Consider the following 15480-nt stretch of genomic DNA (forward strand, 5'->3'; position numbering starts at 1 on the left):
AAATATTTTCATACTAGCTTCTGCTACCCCGCTGCTTTTATTTGTCCAGCAGCCTGAAGACGACTGATCATCAAACAGAGTGAGGGGGGCCGGACAAAAAAACAAAAACAAACATACACACATCTACTGCCATCTCTACCAGCATTTCCTGTTCAGCTATTTCCTCTTCCTGGCAGTGTTTGGCGAGAAAGGGGGGGTGGGCGTGCTCTACATTATTTAATTGCTGTGCACTTTGATCACACACACACACACACACACACAGGCGTGCCTTTGGAGTCACGTTAGTTTTGTGAAGAACAATCCACAAGCTGGATTTGGATTGGTGGAAACTCACTGGCGCGCACACGCACACACACACACGTGCACACATTCGGTATTTAGCCACACAAAAAGAAGCACAATCCTATGTTTGAGTCACTCTTCTTCAACAATTCTGTGTCCAGGTAGTTATGGAGAAAAACTAAATTCTCTGATTCCTTTTCACACGCCGAGCTACAGCACAGGTACCCACACCTCACGAACATACTTCTAGTGACTCTTCAACAGAGAGATCATGTCACTGAAATGTGAATCGGTAGAGTGCGTGCATGTAGACTTGTTTTACTATATTTGTGGGGTCCATTACAGTTGTGGGTCAAAATGCTGGATCTCACAAGTTTAAAGGACTGTTTGGCTTTAGTGTCGGGGGTTATGATGGTTAAGATTACGATGGGGCTGTGGGAATGCATTATATCAATGACGTGTCCCCACGAAGATTGTGACACGAGGATGTGTGTGTACATGCTGTTTATTTTTAAAATCCTTCTTCATGCTCGGCTTCACACCTTTAAATAATCATGATGTGTCTTTCACACACACTACCTACATACTAACACTGAATCCACAAACACACACACACACACACACACACACACACACACACACAGATGGTGAGTCATGACTGAAATATGAGGTGTCATCTTGTGTATCACTCACGGGCAGCGCCGCCACCAGGAACTTTGGGCCCCATGACAAAAAATCTAACTGGGCCCCCTCTGCGCAGCTGTTCTCACCACATCTCTAGGACCTAACTGTCCAATCAAAAGCTTTACATAACTCTAATTAAAGGCTTGCAACTGTCTTGTTTTTTGTAGTTCAATACTAGTACTAGCACAATATTTACTGCTGGTGATTTTTACATGCAAGTCTGCAAACAGTATGCAGTTCACTATTTGATGCAAGATTAAAAGCCACCATAAAAATGTCCATAAGGCAATCTTTTACTGTCTCAGTGTATTTTTATAGTAAAATTAACATTTAACAGCCATAATTAAATCTAAATGAACGTATCAAACTGGATCTATTTTAATATTGTCTGTAAATTACGTGCAGGTTGAGGTAAGCTACTTACTGTTTCCAACTGTCCAGCATCCAGTACAGACAGGAGGTTGTTTTTTATTTTATTTCATAATGATCATTATGTGAGAAAATAATTAGTGTGGAAAAAGTGGCAATTTTGTCCTTACGACTGCAGGAGAGGTCAGGGGCCCATAAACATTATTCTTAAGAGATCCTCCTCTCAGGACCATGAATCTATGACAGTATCTCCTTCAGTCCAATACCTTTTGTATTGTGGCGTGTAATGAAATTTGCAGCCTTTAATCTTGTGTAAGTGGGTGGAGATGTCAGTTTAGATAAAAACCGACTCAAGACCTTAAAGTAATTATAATAATGTTGACATCTATTAAATCTGTATGTTTAAAAGCTTATAATTTAGATATTGTTTGATGTTAACAAGAAAATAAGGAAAAAACTACTGAATAATCTCTAGTAATAACTGTATCGGACTCTCTCCAGGCATGGAAGAGGCGTTGGTTCGTGTTGCGAAGCGGTCGGCTGACTGGTGAGCCAGATGTCCTGCAATACTACAAGAACCAGCAGTCCCGCCGGCCAATCAGAACTATTAATCTGAACTTATGTGAACAGGTAAACCGACAGACACAGGACGGTCTGACATCATGTTGGAGAACTACTGAATGTCAGTGGAAGTCCGGCCGCTGGGTGTTATGAGCCAAAATGTATTATTTTTATGATTTTAGTATTGATTTAATACTTCTATAAACATTTAATTTCATTAATTGATGACCAAAAGAAATCTGAAACGAATTGGGCATGTTTAAATATAATATAATATTTAGTATTGTGTATTTGTTTTCTTTTTTGTTATTTCAATATTCAGTTTGATAAAATGTTGATTTATTTTGTATCTATATGTTTTTTTTCTTCATGTAATTATTCTACTGTATGTATTTATTTATGGATAAGCACTGCACTTCACCAAACTCAAGTTAATATGTGGAGAGATTATCACTGTGTGGTGCAGATGCTTGCAATTTAAGGTTGACTCAATTTTCTGGATTTAATGCTAACTCAATATAAATGCTTCAACATTTAAAAATTATATAATTGAATTGTCTTTAGTTTTAAGCTCGAGTTTTATGGGCTTTTCATTGTATTTTTTAGTAATATCTGTTAAAAGGAAAACGTTTCTGCCTCTTGTCCCTCTCTGTATCCTCTCTCCCTCAGGTGGATGCTGGCCTGACATTCACAAAGAAGGAGCTGGAGAGCAGCTTTGTGTTCGACCTGAGGACGGAGGAGAGGACCTGGTACCTGGTGGCTGAGTCTGAAGAGGACATGAACCGCTGGGTGTCCTCCATCTGCCTGCTCTGTGGCTTCAACCCGACCGATGACGGTAAGACGGAGAGAGGGAGGGAATCAAAATATTCCTTGCACCTTTCTTGTTTTGCATTTGAAAAGGATAGATATGTGTGTGGGTCGTGTCTGAGCCAGTGTGAAAACTAGTGGGAGGAGAGAGAACATGCAGAGATAAATCCTCGGGATTGTGTGTGTCGGTGACTCAGATGTGTATATGGTAAATGTTTTAAAATATCATAAAATATGGTATTATATATAAGCTTAGCCCTGTACAGTAATTTTAACTTTGTCTTCTTTTTGTTATAATAGCTAAGACTTTAATACCCATGGTGATTCATTCTGTATCCAGGCTTATAACTCATGTTTTTGTAACTTTTTGACTCACAATCTCGGCCTAAAGAATAAGATCAATTGGCCAATAGGAGGACTCAGAGTCAAAGGTTACACAATACAGGGGTTTGTACCTCCAGGCCCCATCATGTCAAGATCAACTTTTGACAGCATGTGTAACACTATGAGGCATTTGTTGGAGCCCAACACATTTTTATTGTACTTTCGCTGATATACATCTTTTCCCATAGCTGGTGTAACGGTAGCCAGCTGGCTGTGCAGTGAGTAAACCTCACTCCCCAACGCCTTAAAGGTTCACTGTGTAAGTTTTAGTGGCATCTAGTGCTGAGGGTTGCTGATTTGCAACCAAGGACTCACTCACCGCTCACCCCTCCCTTTGCAAGAGTGTAGATGAAGCTACGGTGGCTGACAAGCAGTGCAACATGGCGACTTCCATGTAAAGGGACCTACTGTGTATGCAGATAGAAATGACTCATTCTAAAGTATTAAAAACATAACGGTTCATTATGTAAGGTCTTTTTATACACCACTGAAAACATAGTTATGTTTATTATATTGCATTTCTGTCAAAAGATCTTCCTAAATATTACACACTAGACTTTTAAGAGATGTGCTAGCAACAGATGCTCGTGCCCATGGGTTTTAACCTCCTTGTTAGTGCGTCCGACTTCCCATTCCTGAGGTCACAAGTTTGAGTCCAGACGGTACTACAAACCTCGGGGCCGGTTACACTGGGAATTCATATTTGAAGTAAATTAGACATATCCCATAATGTAAAAGCTAAACTAAAAATGTATTTATATTAAAACAAGTCAGACTGCAGGATTTGTTTAAGAGGGTTTATTCACACCAGTTTAGCGTTGAATGCCTTCACTCAGTGGCCACTTTATTATGTACACATGTAAAATGTAATGCAACAGCTCAGCCACTAACTCCACCTTTACAAAGATAATCATTTTTAGTTTTGATTGATATTGTCAGAAAGGTTTTGATTTAATATTATATTGAGAGATTTTCGAATGTTTCTAGCAGATGTTCTAACTGTTAATTTATCAGATTTCGTCTGCGCTGGAGCTTCAAAAGATCCATGTTGATAGGTTGAGCTTTAAAGAAAATAGTTCAGATACTCCAATGCCCTGCAGGCAGATGCGGGAACTTAGAAGAATTTCTCATAACTTCTTCATAACTCCATTAGCATTCTTCATAACTTCATTCCTGCTAGGAGTTATTGTTATTAGATCTCTCATTTAAGTGGCTTTCTTTCTACAGTTCCACAGAGACCTCCTGTCTCTGGCTCGTCCTCCACTACAGCGTCCACCCCAACCAGAGGCACTGCCGCGGTAACAGGGTCAGTCCCACCCCCATATGATGCGGTGAGTGTGGAAAGCCTGGGGAATGATGCCGCTGCAGAAGATTACCTGTGGTTGTCACACTGCCAGAGTCACATCAGGTAAACACACATCATGTCATGGAGACATGACATGGCTTAGTCATCATGTACAGAAAAAAATAAAATCTTATTTGTTTTGCTCAGCTTTTCACAAATGAGCAAATGCAAAGTGAAATTATTTGGTGAGTTTAAGGTATATAGACCTCAATTATAGGTCCCCATAATGCCACGCTTCACTGTAGCATTCAGAACCAAAACAGAGAGCCATATTTCTTTACAAACTGTAAACTTCATTTAAAATCAGTTACTAAAACAAGCAAAACAAATAATAACAATGATAATAGTAAACAGTAAATTATGAGTCATGTGAGTGTTGGCGTCCATTTGAGTAAAGCTTTTACCATCAAGTAAAGTAAGCATAATAACATAAATGACCCCAAAATACATACAGTACATGCACAAATTCAACTTTTCCACTCTGGTTCAGACTAAAGACAATCAGCTGAAGTTAAATCAACTAGGCTGATAGTTAGAGTTACAGGTTCAGACTTGTTGAATCTCAGAACAGGATTAGGGGTTTATCTTGGATCACACCCATGGATTTAAAAAAAACAAAAAAAACAAAAAAACCTCACACAAAGCAATAAAACCTCCTTATTTGGACAAGTTTGTATCTAATGCCAAATAGTTTTGGTTGTCATTTGCTGAGATCTGGTGATTTGACTGGAGCTCACCTGGAGCTCTTTGATTTGAAGCACATAGAAACTGAATTCGAACCTTTTAAAAATCGTCACACAGTTACTCATAATTCCTGACTTAACGCTCTCATTTTGTATCTCTGTGTCCAGACCTCCTTCAGGTTCCTCCACCTCTCTTGAAACCGACTACAACGACAACCTCTACCCTCCTCCCTCTTACACGTCCTCCTCTTCTTCTTCTTCCTCCTCTCCTTCCCTCCTTCCCAACGGCCTCCCAAATCCGTCTTCCTCCTCTTCCTCCATCTATAGGACAGCCCTGTGGACAGTTGCCACCATGACAAGCCCTTTAAGCCAGTCTCTGGATGCCAGCATGACCTCTGACCTCCAGAAACGAGCTGGCAGAGCTCGTTGTCACCCATCTCCTCATCCCAGGAAGCACTCCCTGGATTTCCACCTACGGCCTGTGGAGATATCTCTGAGTGATGAGACACACTCCACCGTGCAGCCAAATACGCACTCGCACACCACTAGTGCTTACCAAATCCCCCGCCCAGCAACAGCCGTGCAACCACGACCCACTCGCCGCCCATCCTCTACCCCCAGTGTGGACTCCCTAACCCAGGCGGAGCTCCACGCCCCCACCAGGACTCCTCCTCCACGCCCGCCGAAGCCCCCAAATATCGCAGCCCAGGGAGAGAGCTCGCCCATGGGCATGCTCCCTCGATCCAGCTCAGAGTCAGAGAGGAGGGACGGATGTGTGGAGGGACGGGGAGGAGGTATGCCGAGGAGTAACACTGTCACTGCGCCAGGACGCACACAGACAGGTAAGAAGTGAACTGTCTGTCCTGACTTAATTAACAGCCTGGTTTTAAAATATATTATGTCTATTCGCAGAGAGATGATCAATATCACTCTTAAGTCAGTCCACCCAGCCAAGAAATATTCCGGCACATGACCTGTAAATCCACAATGTGTCATTTGTACACCATTTTTTGTACCGTGTTTATTAGTGAGCTTTGAATGTGCTGGTAGGCGCATTAATCAGTGGAAATAAATAATGCTCCTAATTCCCAGTGGGCGTGAAATCCCTGTAGGAAGCAGGATCGCCACTACTAGCCGGCAGAGAGTTTTAAACGTGATTCCTCAGAGGAGATCAGAGAGCACTGTGGTTATAAAGCTGCTTTATTGTGCAGAACCGGCAGTGTTGAGGGATTATATCCTTACAGCTGAAACAATTTGTGCCTGTTTGCACCATAATTTGATTAGCATTAGTTTAATTCATAAGACGAGACCTTTGCCCCACAACAGATTTTTTTCAACCAGACCTCTGTTTATATTCATACATGCTCAGACTTGATGCTTTGTTATCTGCTGTCTCTGTCCATTTTTACCTTCATACGTGGTCAAGATCTGTTTCCACTCTGCAGAAGATGTCTTAAAGCTGAACAAATGTTCTGTCAAAAAGTTACATGTGATTTTTACATTGTACTCATCATGGACCGTGGAACACATTTGAACTTGGTCGGGCCCACTCGCAATACCACCACCCAACACACACGTACGCGCTCACACACACAAAACGCACACACAAAACACCAGCATCCCCTTGATCACACAACTGATTTGCGTCACGACACAAGCCAAAACGATTTTTAGACATCAGAATGCATTGCTTGCTCATGGGCTGTGGTCCCTGAGCTTGATGTGGCTGCCTGCCATAGACCTTTTATAGTTAAAAATCGCCTACAGATTTTTTTTTCTGACGTTCAAGCACACACGCTCCAGATTTATTTCCATTTGCGATCGTTATATTACAGCTAACACAATATAGAGAATAAAAGTAGTTTAAAAAGAAACGTTAAACTCACCCCTGCTCTTAATATTTGTAGGCTATCTATGTTGTCTCTGTCTGTCATTATGCTGTATGAAGTCCCTGGCTATCCTCAAAGCATCCACTGTGGTCAAAAAATCCTGTGTGTGTGTGTGTGTGTGTGTGTGTGTGTGTGTGTGTGTGTGGGCACACATCAAGCTATTTAGTCTTCTCTGGGTCATGGGCCTGGGTCAATGACAGCGACAAAACAGGCAGAGTGGCCAGTTTCAGCTGGAGCCAAGGCAGATGAACACCGAATGGAGACTTTGCTGGCTGAATGAGACGCACCAGACACAGTGGCACATTGGGGCAACCGAGGCAGTAGCAAAACAGAAATCCTGGTGATCGGGTCCCAGCAGATGGCAAATACTGCCATCTGCCATCTGCTGGTTCCCTAGTAAATCACATTAAGCCTGTGGCAAAGAACCTTGGTGTCTGGTTTGATAGTAATTTAAATTTCGAGCAGCACACCACAAAATTTGTTCAATCATGTTTTTATCAACTTAGAAATATAGCAAAAATTCGATCTATGTTAACTTTTTAGGACACCGAGACCATTTTACACGCCTTCATCTCATCACACCTGGATTATTACAACAGCCTTTTCACCTGTTTAACCCAAAAATCTATTGATCGACTCCAGACTGTCCAGAACTCAGCTGCTTTTAACCAGAACAAAGAAATATGACCACATTACTCCTATTTTAGCTTCATTACACTGGCTCCCAGTATGTTTTAGAATTGACTTTAAAATTTTATTGATCACTTTTAAAGCTCTTCATGGCCTCTCGCCTTGTTATATTTCTGACCTTTTAGTCCCATACGCACCAGCACGTACCTTGAGATCGTCGGGCAGAGGTCTGTTGTCTGTTCCAGAGTCTCGACTGAAAACTAAAGGGGACAGAGCGTTTGCTGTCAGGGCCCCGAGGCTCTGGAACAGCCTGCCCGAGGAAATCAGGTCCCTTCTTAAAACATACTTTTAAAGGAGAGCCTTTCCCGATCTTATTTGACTTTATTTTATCCCTTTTATTTTATTCTATTTTACTTATTTTATATTTATCTTAAATGTGTATTTGTCTTGTATTGTTTTTGTATTATTGTCTTTACACTTGTTAAAGCACTTTGTAACTTGTTTTTGAAAAGTGTTCTACAAATAAAGATTATTATTATTATTATTATTATTATTATTACATCCAGACCAGGGCTGTCGCTGTGTGGTACAGCAGCAGACCAGCAAGGTAGAGCAGCAGAGCTTTCTTCTCAAGCTTCAGGGTCTTCACGGTCAGCGTCGGGTGAAGTGACCGCAGCTGCAGTTCCCATAACTTTCGTGTTATTTTCAGGAACTCATTGTCAGTAAAACCGTTAAGCTACAAAGTAGCGTCATAAGCAGCGCCACGTGGCTAGCATTTTTGTAGTAAAAGTTTTGTTTACATCACATGACACAATCAACCAATACATTTTTAGATAGAATAATTTATCACTTTCTCATTGGAGAATGACGCTGCTGCTATACAGTCCATTTACAAAGTAGCTCTTGAAGAATTTTATTTAATTTGTATCTTTTTTTAAATTTATTTTACATGTTTGCTAATCAAAAGTAGGTAGGGCTGCGGTCCTTGGTACTTGCTCATTTGTCCTTGTGGAATTATGGAACAATTATAAGGAATATATTTTAATATTTTGCAAAATATACTTCTTAGCTTTCTTGTTGAGAGTTAGATCTATACCACTCATGTCTGTGCACTAAATATGAACCTACATCCAAGAGAGCTTAACATACAGACTGGAAGCAGAGGGGAAAAGCTAGCCTGGCCTTTTACAAACAAGACACAGCACGTTAATTAGACTTCACCTAGACATACTTAGTAGGTAGCTAGTAGGCACATATTTGTTAACTGCCAGGCTAGCTGTTACGCCTTTTCAAGTTTTATACTCTGTGTTTCAGGTTATGAGTCTCTTTACATCCCTCAGTCACTGTCTGACAGAGCGAGCATGTTTGAGTTCAGCGAGAGCTTCAGCAGTTACTTCGTAAGTTAAAACTCAAGAGTAAAATTTTAAATATTTTCATGTATTCCATCTCTTTATCTTCTTTATCGCTATCATTTCTAAATATAAGTTTCTTTCTCTCTCTGTCAGTTTAATAAAGGCATGGTACCTCTGGGTAGCGTTTGCTCTGAAGATGATGATGTGGACGAACACTACGTTCTCATGAGCGCTGCCACCACTGAGCCTCCTGTTGCACCAAGGTTAGTCAGAAGATACATGATATGATGCAACTGTGTGTGGATTTAAGGAGCCTGGACCTTTTCAACTGAAAGACTGGTCTTTGTTTAGATGTCGGTGACTCATGTCATGATAAAAGTTAAAGTGTTCAAATTCAGATTTCATTCCACTTTGCTTTGACAGAACACAGATATAACACGCTGTAAACATAAAATAGAAGCCCTAATAAAATCAGTTTTGTTCTGCAGTTTAAACAAAAAGCACTGATAGATCTTTGTGTTGTCTTTGAAATAATAGTATACTAATAATATGTTTCTTTAAATGTTTATTTTATAAAATTTCACTAAACTGGACACACAGACCAGCTTGAACAACCAACGGATGCCCATTTTTTAAAAAATGCACTTGAGTTTCTAATTTCTTCTTCTCTTGTTTCAGGGTGCCTCCACCTCCTTCCTCTGACCCCTCTGTCCAGCTCCAGGATGCCAACTACGTCCCAATGACCCCCCTAACTCCCTCCCTTCCTATTCATCCCACGCCTGCCACAGGTGACCTGGCATCCCTGGGGAGGCAAGTCCCCCCACCCGCCCACATGGGTTTTCGTAACTCCCCCCTGACCCCCGTCGCTCCACTCACCCGCCTCTCCGGAGGAATACCATGAACACTGTCGGTGGAAAGGAGCCAGTCGAAGCCATGCCCCCTCCGATCCACCGCAACCTGAAACCACATCGCAGAGGTGAGTAGGAGCTTTTCCGAAATTTAAACTTAACCCTGTGTCTTCAAGCTTGATTTGATGTTTAATCCCTTCACTACTGCTCGGTATCCAGAAATACCAGTTGCTCAATCATTTTATAAACATCTCTGTCAAACAAACACAACAGCATTAAATAACTACATTACAAAACATACTTTATGTCTGCAGTCTTAATTGCGCCAGTTGTTGAATGCCCCATTCCACACAACAACTTTTGTAGGCAGGGGTCACCACCTAGAGCAAAACTTCCAGCAAGTCTCATGCCAGCAGTCACTCTCATAAAAGCTTGTTTTGTGATTCACTGGGCTTTAATGAGCTGCTTGGAGTGATGCAGGCAGACAAGACATTCAATGGACGGTATGGTCCATTAAATCTGAAATCGTATTTCAATATTCTTGAGGCATGAATATGGGAAATATATTGTAATATTTACAATTACAGGTAAGACAGACCCCCTGAACTGTTGTTTTTTCCAGGTCTTAATTAAGTCGGTCAGACCCCCCCAACCCAACCCACTCCGTAATTCGAACCATGACATGATTTCAATCTCTTCTTAAACAAGAGGCCTTTTGTGGTTCAACAAGAGCTTAATTTAAAAAATGAGAAAAGTAATCCAAATAGAAGTCAACAAGCTGCAGCCCATCGTTGTTTGCACTGAAATGAAATGTATTTTATCTTTTAAAATTTCTCAACAGTATCTACAATGTTGTACATGTATTTTTAAACACAATCATCACTTTGCTTCACTTTAAGATATTCTTGTTACACTGATTTGCACAAAAATTAAAATGTAAATTATTCACAATAAGAGTAGCCTAAACATTCCCATTGATTAGTAGCTGTAGTGGTGCAGCCTGGTTGCTGCTTTCTGATGTTGTTTATCACTGCAGGAGTTAGTGTCAGTCAGCCTGCGGGGAGAACAGACGTCCGGACTGGTGGAGAGCCGACACACAAAACAGGAGGTAAAAATTAAACTGACAACACAGGAAACACAGACTGAAATGATTTTAAACGTAATCAACAGATGTGAGAGATGACAAACCCACTTACTAGCTTTTTCCAGAACTTCCCACCACATCTTACAGTCTTAATCAGAAAATGGAGCAACTGGAAAAACTTTATTCTCTGATACAGATGTGTGTGATGTGGTTCAAACCACCAGAAAAAGCAAACCTAGAGTCGACCTTGAGTCAAGAATATTTAGTCAATATTACATGTTGTGGGAGAGGAGGACTGTGCAGATGATATTCATTCCCTATGAGGTATCCTGGGAATTACATTCAAGTGATTTACGTCCATTGCCTGTAGATGCAGGAAGTATGTAGGTGGAAAGTAAGGGTGTGGAGGTTGGAGTGTTGGATAGGAGTGTAGCGAGGACTACTTTCATGCACTGGACTTTCCTGGAGCAGAGATGCAATTAACATAAATTTTTTAATTTACTGTAACCATGATTGTTCCCTAATCTTAACCAGGTGTAATCTTAGCCCTAACTATAGTTTATTTGCCATAATCATCATCTTACCAACCTTAAACAAAAATGCAAAGACATTGTACAAAGCAGTAACCATTTGTATTGGATGTCAAAAAAAACAACAACAAAAAAACCAACATTGTCAGAATCGTCCAATATCAAAATTTTTGGCTGACAATAGGGTTGTTATGTCAGAACAGTCCATCAGTTTCAGGTTAGCAGCAGCAGCTTCTGGTTTTGCTTATCAAGCAACAAAATGAGTGATCTTAGTGCAAACTACAGTACTGTCAAATCAATGTCATCTAGGCGAGAACTAAAATGGATGATAATGAGGTGGCCCCAAAGCTTCTTTGGTTAGATTAAAGAAACTTATCTTGTGCAGAAGGTAAAAACAATAGTTTGATAGAAGCTTGGTCTTTGTTTGATAATAATAAATAATAATAATAATAATGCATTACATTTATATAACGCTTATCATTGAAACTCAAAGTGCCCAAGAGAACCCAAAGTGCTTCACAGTGAAGTGGGGGGGACTCACCTCAGCCACCACCATGTGTAGCACCCACCTGGGTGATGCACGGCAGCCATTTAGGGCCAGAACGCTCACCACACATCAGCTTGAGGCAGAGAAGGAAGGAAACATTGAGCCAATCACGAGGGGGATGATTAGATGCTCAGATGGAGAAAGCTAGGTTGCGAATTTTGCCATGACACTGGGGAACCCCCTACTCTTTACGACAAGTGCCATGGGATCTTTAATGACCACTATGAGTCAGGACCACGGTTTAACGTGTCATCTGAAGGACGGCATCTCCTACAGCACAGTGTCCCCATCACTGCACTGGGATCTTATTATTAGGACCAGAGGGAAGACTGCGCCCTACTGGCCCACCAACACCACTTCCAGCAGCTACTTAGTTTTCCTAGGAGGTATCCCATCCAGGTACTGGCCAAGCCCAAACCTGCTTAGCTTTCAGTCATCCAGCAGTAGCAGGGTTTACATTGGTATGGCTGCCAAGAGACAGGACTCTTGCAGAAAATAAATGTGAAACTGGTAAAACTTGATGAAGCACTGAACACTACGCTCTTGTTTCCATCAATACTTACTTTCTGCCACAAGATACTTCCCTATTTTGGTCGTGTCTCCTTCACTGGATTCTGTCCAACTTGGCAAAACACATTTCTGTCGTTGTTTGTAAACTTAAAGTCTGAAACATCTGCAACCGAGACTGTTTCTGTTCCCGAAATAGTTGATCATTTCTTCTTACTTGTTCTTCTCTCACTTTCTTTTACCATATTCTCTCTCTGTCTCTCTCTCTGTCTCTCTCTCTCTCATTTCTCTCATGTACCCCTTTGTCCTCTTTTAGTTTTAATTATTAATCTGCTTCCACTTTGCTCAACAAGGCTGCAGTACAATGTCATGACAGCAACACGCGCACAAACACGCAGTTCCATATATAGAGCTGTAGCTTATAGAAAAGTTGGCATTAAATATTAATACATGTTCACAGTTAGGGAGCTGATTCTTCAGCTCTCAAAATGCTGCTTCTTCATTTGAGATTTCACTTCCTGTACAGAGCTTTTATTTTCATTTTCAACATAATAAGCCCCATTAGTATTTTTACTTTTTTACTCACACATTTCTTTTTGGAAAAACAATAACACAGTCACAACGTATGAGGGTTAAGTTAAGTCTTAACTAAAGTCGGTTGAAGAAACTGGCCCATTTAAAATGATAAAATCACTTTCATTTACACGCGTCTCTCTGTTGGCCAGGTGATTGCAGCTCTTGTGTGCCATTAGCTAACAATTATCCAACAACTAACACAAATATATGAATGACTCATATTTATGAGCTATGAGCGAGACAAAAGTTTTATTGACTTCACTCACGCCGCTCCCTTGGCCATAAACTGCACGGTCAGCTCGTATTTGATATGATGTGTGGAAACCAGAGATGCTCACAAGTCTCTGAGCTAGAGTCCAAGTCGATTCTCAAGTCTCTCGTGGTTATAATGAATGTTGTATCACCTGTTGTGTTCAATCCAGGCTGCTTATAAAACTGCATAGCTATAAGGAATTCTGTAACTGTAACCTGTTTTGCTCTTACTGAGCACAACCATGTAATGTACAATGCAATTAATTACATCTTATTAACTACTGTAAGTCAACAAACCCGTTGACTCTAAAACCTAGTGTAACATTATAGCTAAATAAAACTATGACGTTACATGATCAACAGTAAACCTGTAACCTGTTTGCAGCCAGTGTTAATAATTAATGTGATGGCAGCTAGCGGGACTTAAATTATTAGTAATTGACCACCACAAGTTTGGCAAGCAAACAAACGCTCATGCATCTTTTCATAACGAACGACAGTTGAAGTTAACCTCCGGTAGGTCGTAGCAAAAGCAAGAAGCAAGCTAACGTTAGATGGCCAATGCTGAGCTAAACATGTTTACTAACCTCAGGTTACCAACCTATTTTGCCGTCAGCGCTTCTTTGTTTTGGTCTTATTGTATTGGCACAGCAGCTGACACAGCTGTTTGTTGTCCTCTCTCACATGTGGCGTAGCTGATACTGTGTGTTACGTATGCAGGTTTATAGGTAACGGAGGGAGGGGAATAACAGCGAGCTCATCAGACATTTCCTAAAAATAAACATTGTTCACGAGTCCCGCACTTCGAGTCCGAGTCAAGTCTGAAGTCTTTTGAGGACGAGTCTCAAACTTGAGTCCCCATCTCTGGTGAAAACCGCGGGAGCTGTCTTCCTTTAGTGTGACAGAGAACAAACGGCTAACTTCAGTAATTTTATTGTAACTTTAGCTGCCATTATCATGACTCACCGACGTAAGTAACTGACTGATTACGTATGTTTCTTGTAGAGATCGCTGCATTTATAAGTTTTTAACATCTGGCTAGAATGCGACCTCTCGAGGAATCCATCTTGACTGCTTCTTGAATGCGTTAACGCTTAGCTTTTTTGGAGATCAGATCCATCCAAGTCGATGAAGTGTAAATCGGGTCTTTAACCCTCCCATTTCTCCCGGGATTATCCCATATTTTACAATACTCTCCCATTGTCCTCCTGTTTAATTTTTTGAAACAGAAAAAATAAAATAATCACCCATCAATAAAAGAAGGAAAAAAAGAAGAGCACTGCGAGGATTCAAGGATGGATGAACGTGAAAGGGATGGATTAGGCCTACCTGCCAAAAAAGTTAAAATTCTCACCAAATGGGAGCCATTCCTCTCACTCACCCTCTCCCATCTATTTTAGTAATCACTCTCTTCTATCTATTGTCTCACTTAAGCCTATTTGTAGTGCTGAACGTATATGCCCTGCTGCGTTTTCATTTAAATAGGCCTAATGCAGGGATGTTCCCAACATTTCACTTTTAATCAGGTATGACATTCTGACCCTAACCCTGACCACCTAATTGTAGTCACTTACTTATTGTAGGAATTAGTTGACCCAACAGTTGTTGCACTGATATTTTAAAGCAAATGGTTGCCTAGTGGGGAATTTAGGATTTGCTGTGTACCCTTGACTAATTGTCTAAAATGGGTAAATTGCTAGCCTCCCTTCTTCTAAACTAAAAAGCCAGCAGTTGTTGTCAGATGCATCATTATTGGCTTATCCTGTACAATCTATACTGTTGTGCTCCTGGCGACCCTCCCAGGTGTGTTGCATCAGTGGCTGAAAACCATGTGAGACTTCAGGGCAGACACTCCAATCTTTTCCCTACACACCCCCTGATCTGCCAAACTAAAAGTCTTATCAAAACAAGTATTTGGCAATTCTGTACTTTATACTTAACATGCTCTGGTCTGACTGTGGGTGAGATGAGAAACAAACCTTAAAATGTTCTTTTTTTTTTTTTGCATAAAACTTCTCTGTTCTGTGGTTAGCTGTGTTTCAGAAAGTGAAAAATCTCTCTCTCTCTCTCTCTCTCTCTCTCGCCCTCCCAGTTAAACCACCTCCTCTAGACATCGTCCAGTGCAGCAGCACTGGCAGGAAGTCCCGCCT

The 15480-nt window shown here is 40.9% G+C and overlaps 1 pseudogene; it reads left to right on the plus strand.

Moving 5' to 3' along the window:
* Positions 1-1803: 1803 nt before the first annotated feature.
* LOC119884353 lies at positions 1804-15464 on the plus strand (annotated as a pseudogene).
* Positions 15465-15480: the final 16 nt, after the last annotated feature.

This window comes from Micropterus salmoides, unplaced genomic scaffold (genome assembly GCF_014851395.1).
Source record: "Micropterus salmoides isolate LMB-PRFRI ecotype aquatic unplaced genomic scaffold, ASM1485139v1 Ms_hic_scaffold_3377, whole genome shotgun sequence".
NCBI classification, from domain to species: Eukaryota; Metazoa; Chordata; class Actinopteri; order Centrarchiformes; family Centrarchidae; genus Micropterus; species Micropterus salmoides.